Source organism: Schistocerca cancellata, chromosome 8 (assembly GCF_023864275.1).
Source record: "Schistocerca cancellata isolate TAMUIC-IGC-003103 chromosome 8, iqSchCanc2.1, whole genome shotgun sequence".
Lineage (NCBI taxonomy): Eukaryota > Metazoa > Arthropoda > Insecta > Orthoptera > Acrididae > Schistocerca > Schistocerca cancellata.
In genome coordinates, this window is record NC_064633.1 from 153458676 (window position 1) to 153464706 (window position 6031).

Sequence of the window (6031 nt, forward strand, 5' to 3'; positions counted from 1 at the left end):
AAATCATTCAGAGACGAACATGTCCAATTTGTACATGCAAATGGGAACATGTCCATACTTAAACGCATTTTTAAAGGTCTATTTTCATGATATCATTATAGATTTGATTTACAGAAATGAAGCCGGCGGGTGCGGCCGAGCGGTTCTAGGCGCTTCAGTGCGGAACCGCGCTGCTGCTGCTGCGGTCGCAGGTTCGAATCTGCCTCGGGCATGGATGTGTGTGATGTTCTTAGGTTAGTTAGGTTTAAGTAGTTCTAAGTTCTATGGGACTGATGTCCTCAGATGTTAAGTCCCATTTGAACCATCTGAACAGAAATGAAGTGCCTTTAGGCACAAAAATAAAAGCGTTTGCATTGCAATAAGTCATTATCATACATACGTGTGCTTGAAATACGTTTTATTATGATTGTGAAAAACTGCATATACTGTACATGCTCGCCTTTTCATGTTACCTCCTGAGCTTATAACGGTACGACGTTTATTAATGACTGGCAACGAGTTCTACTATGACAGTAAGAAGACGAAGAAGTAACTGGTAACGTTCATATGTGACGTTTGCTGAAGGACATATTTCTCCAGTAAGGAAAGCAAGGTGCGCGACGGCGCCTCGGCTCTGCAAAGTGCTTCTGCGGAGCTTAGCAACACCACAGGTATCCCGACTGGTAGCGTACATTTTTTATGACAACGGAAGTGAGGGGCAACTCCGGCATGCATTATTACTGGCGCTTCTGACGACTGGACCCGACATCCCGCCGGGAATCTCGAGCAGAAAAAGGGAAGCGCCGAAAGGAAACAGAAGGAGCAGCGAGAACCGGGCAGAAGCGAGGGGGCTGCGGGCTGCAAAGGCCGGTTCGCCGTAACAGAGCGAACCGCAGCCGGGGCTACCTGTCAGCGGTTACCAGCACTCAGCCGCCCCTGGCATTCTTGCCTTCTGCAAATTACTGCAAGACCAGCCGTACGCCAAACAGCGCCATTTACGGCTGCTACAACTAAACTTTACGCAGCTAAGAGTAGAAAAACTGATGATTCGAAGGTAATCTGATAATTTAATGTAATTTAGATTTTTTAAATACGCACATATTCCCAAAATTTTGTTACCGTTTTGATGTACAAGAACCGACTTTTATTTAATCAGAGTGTTTGGGTTTTCCTCTTTCTGTTCACTGTTCCAGCGGACCGGTCGGCCCGCTATTAAAAGTGTGGCGGTGACTTCGTAAGCCGTTTCTACAGCGAAGTGTTTGGCGCTACGAACGCCGCCACAAAACGAGAAGTCTGTGGTAACTACAATATTGTTCGCAAGGTCATTACTATACTTTAACATGAGGGGTCCACACACACTTCCGCTGGGCACAGCCCAAGTTCCTTCCACATCTGTTGTTGACTCTCCAGCCACGACAACTTGCTGCGTCCTGTCTAACTATAAATCCTCATCCAGTGACAATTTTCACCTGATGCCATACGAGGGCACTTTTGACAGTAAGCGTAAAAATGGAAATGAGCGTCTGGCGTCATTGACCGGAAGGCCCCTTGCGGGGCAGGTCCGGCCGCCTAGGTGCAGGTCTTACTACATTCGACGCCACACTGGGCTACCTGCGCGCCGTATGGGGATAAATGATGAAGACAACACGCAGTCATTGAGCGGAGAAAATCTCCGACCTAGCCGGAAGTCGAACCCGGGCCCGCCGACCGCGGTGGTCTAGCGGTTCTAGGCGCTCAGTCAGGAACCGCGCGACTGCTACGGTCGCAGGTTCGAATCCTGCCTCGGGCATGGATGTGTGTGATGTCCTTAGGTTAGTTAGGTTTAAGTAGTTCTAAGTTCTAGGGGACTGATGACCACAGATGTTAAGTCCCATAGTGCTCAGAGTCATTTTTCGAACCCGGGCCCGTAGGACGGCAATCCGTCACGCTGAACACTCAGCTGACGGGGCGGACACACAGTAAGCGTAGATATGGTACGAAGTCAAATGCTTTTCGTACGTGGAGAAATACTGCATCTACTAGACTGCCTTGATCTATGGCTTTCAGGGAGTCAGGTGAAAAAACTGCAAGTTGTATTTCATGTGGTCAGTGTTTCAGAATACACGCTGTCTGGCATGGAGGAGACACCGCATTACATCTGAGATCATAATATGTTCTAATATTCTACAAAAAATGGATCTCAAGAATATTGGATGTCAGATTTACGGTACACTCTTGATACGCTTCTTGTGTTTGGGTGTGACCTGAGCTTTTTTCAAACCACTGTGCACCGTTTTTTGTTCCAGGGATCTGTGATAGATTATGATTAAAAGGGAGCTGACTGCGACGGATATATGGTGTACAATCTGAGTGGGACTGCATCGGGTGCTGAAGATTTGTTACATTTTAGCGTTTTCATCTGTTCTTCAACACCACTGACAATAACAGTTGTATCATTTCTTCTTGCAGTGGTGCTAGAATTATGTAAGAGCCGTATTCCTGGATAATTCTACAGATCATTATGAAATTCTATACTAAGTCCTATGCAATTAGAGAACAGAATATTTATCACAACTTACGTAACCTCATAACTTGCCTAAAAAGAACAAAAATTTTTCGAGGTGATAAAGCAGAACGATTTTTCATGATGGGAGAGAGTACGTATGGTAATGTTACCAACGACAATGCCACTAGCTACTAAATAAGGTTTTCCGAAATTCCTTCACCAAAGAAGACGAAGTAAATAGTGCATAATTCGAACCAACAACTGCTGCGAGCATGACTAAGTTAGAAATAACATAGAGAAGGAACATAAATCACTTAAAGGAAAGTCGTCCGGTTCAGATCGTTATGTTCCTCTCAGAGTATGCTGATAATCGAGAGATCAGTTCGTGCACAAAATCCTGCACCTGCAATACCTTCGCACATCATCTATAACCGCCCGATCGACGAAAAATCTGTACCAAAAAACAGGAAAGTTGCACAGGTCACACCAGCACTCAAGAAAGGAAACAGGAGTTATCCACTGAATTACACACCCATGTCACGAACGTCGCTTTACAGAAGGATTTTGGAACATAATTATACTGCGTTCGAAAATTTTGAATTACCTCCAGGAAAACGATTTATTGATCCATAGTCACCACGGATTCAGAATAATCGTCCTTGTGAAATACAACTAGCTCTTCACTATAATGAAGGAATGAGTGTTATCGACAGGACATTTCAGTTCCTAGATTTCCAGAAGGCTTCAGATACTGCTCCTCGCAAGCGACTTCCAATCAGGTTTCGTGCCTATGGAGTATCATCTTAGTTATGCGAATGGATTTGTGATTTGCAGTCAGAAAGGTCATATTTCGTACTGATTGATGGAGAACCATCGAGTAAATCAGAAGTGATACCTGGCGTTCGCCTGGGGAGTGTTGTAGGCGCTCTGCTGTTGCTAATATACACACATCAAAAAAAGTTTTGCATCAGCTCGGTTCCGAGAGTTCCGGAAACGGTACAGAAAATTGGAATAGAGATCAACATGAACATCATTCCCGCCCTTTTTATTGCTCATGAAAACCACACATTGTATGTTGTACCACCATACAGCGAGACCTAAAGAGGTTGTGGTCCAGATTGCTGCGGACTTCGGTACCACTAATACCCAGTATCACGTCCTCTTGCATTGATGCATGCCTGTATTCGTCGTGACATGCTGTCCACAAATTCATCAAGGCACTGTTGGTCCAGATTGTCCCACTTCTCAACGGCGATTCGGCATAGATCTCTCAGAGTGGTTGGTGGATCACTTCGTTCATAAACATCTCTTTTCAATCCATCCCAGACATGCTCGATAGGGTTCGTGTCTGGAGAACATGCTGGCCACTCTAGTCGAGCGATGTCGTTTCCATCGAGGAATTCATTCACAAGATGTGCATGACGAGGGTGCGAATTTTCGTCCATGAAGACGAAAGCCTCGCCAATATGCTGCCGATATGGTTGCACTACCGATTGGAGGATGGCATTCACGTATCGTACAGCCGTTACGGTGCCTTCCACGACCACCAGCGGCATACGTCGGCCCCACATAATGCCACCCCAAAACCGCACGGAACCACCACCTTGCTGCACTCGATGGACAGTGTGTCTAAGGCGTTCAGCCTGGCCGGATTGCCTCCAAACACGTCTCCTACGATTGTCTGGTTGAAGGTATATGCGACACTCACTGGAAGGAAAACCAAAGACTGCGTTTTATTGTCAGAATAGAAGATGCAACAGGTCTACCTAATAAATTCCGTACACTAAGCTTGTCCGTCCTCTGCTAGAATATTGCTTTGCGTTATGGGATCCTTACTAAATAGGATTGACGGAGAACACTGGGAAAGTCCAGAGAAGGGTAGCACATTTTGTATTATTGCGAAACAGGGGGGAGGGTCACGGGAGTTGGGATGGCGATCGTTAAAAGAAAGACGTTCTTTATTGCGTTCTTCAAAGAAATTTTAGTCTCCAGCTTTCTTGTCCTACTGCCAATATATTTCGTTGAGAACTGATCATCGTAATACAGTAAGAGAAATCAAGGCTTGTACGAAAAGACTTAGGTGTTCGTCTTTCCCGTTCGGGAGTGGAACTGTAGAGAAAGTGGTTCGATGAACCCTCTACCAGGCACTGAAGTGTGATTTGCACAGTAGTCATGTAGATGTAGATATGTATCATAAAAGAAGGAGAGAAGGATATGAACGTCAAAACAATTAAAACCAGTGTCATATGCGCATATAAGGGAGAATATCGTAGAGCGTTATGTTGTCAGTTGGTGGCATCCTCGCTCTTGTTCCGACAGTAGAATATTTTGTTCACGTTGTTCATTTGCACGGCGGCGTCGACGGAGCTCGGATAGGGTCGCGCCGCAACCCACTGCGGCCACAGGGTGAGGGCGAGCGAGGACTCGGGGCTGTGACGTAGTGAGCAGGTAGTTTCCAGGTAAACTGGGTGCTAGTTTTACAGATTTCTAGTTGGTTGTAAATATCGCTGTTTGCAAGTTCCATACGTCCATTTTCATCGCTTCTGCAATTGCTGCCATATCTGACCTTTGATTCTAAGTGCCTTTCTCACAGTCTGCCTGTCATTAGCAAGTTACTCCGTTATATCTCTGAAAAAGGGTGGGACGTGGCTAGACGGATGGGGTAGCCACCTCTAAAAATATAAGTAACGTGAGAACTGAAGATTATGGAGATGTAGTAGGACTTCATCCCTCGACCAATTCTGAAGAACTCCATGCTGAAGTACATTACTGGCCATTAAAATTGCTACACCACGAAGATTACGTGCTACAGACGCTAAATTTAACCGACAGGAAGAGGATTCTGTGATATGCAAATGATTAGCTTTTCAGAGCACTTACACAAGGTTGGCGCCGGTGGCGACACCTACAACGTGCTGACATGAGGCATGCTTCCAACCGATTTCCCATACACAAACAGCAGTTGACGGGCGTTAAACGTTGTTGTGATGCCTCGTGTAAGGAGGAAAAATGCGTACCATCACGTTCCCGACTTTGATAAAGGCCGGATTGTAGCCTATAGCGATTGCGGTTTATCGTATCTCGACATTGCTGCTCGCTTTGGTCGAGATCCAATGACTGTTAGCAGTATATGGAATCGGCCTCGTATCACTAGCAGTGGAGATGACAGACATCTTATCCGCATGGCTGTAACGGATCGTGCAGCCACGTCTCGATCCCTGAGTCAACAGATGGGGATGTTTGCAAGACAACAACCATCTGCACGAACAGTTCGATGACGTTTGCAGCAGCATGGACTATCAGCTCGGAGACCATGGCTGCGGTTACCCTTGACGCTGCATCACAGACACAACCGTCCGCACCCGGTGGCTGAGTGGTCAGCGCGACGGACTGTCAATCCTAAGGGGGCCGGGTTAGATTCCCGGCTGGGTCGGAGATTTTCTCCGCTCAGGGACTGGGTGTTGTGTTGTCCTAATTACCGTCATTTCATCCAAATCGATGCGCAAGTCGCCGAAGTGGCGTCAAATCGAAAGACTTTCACTCGGCGAACGGCCACCCGGCAGGATT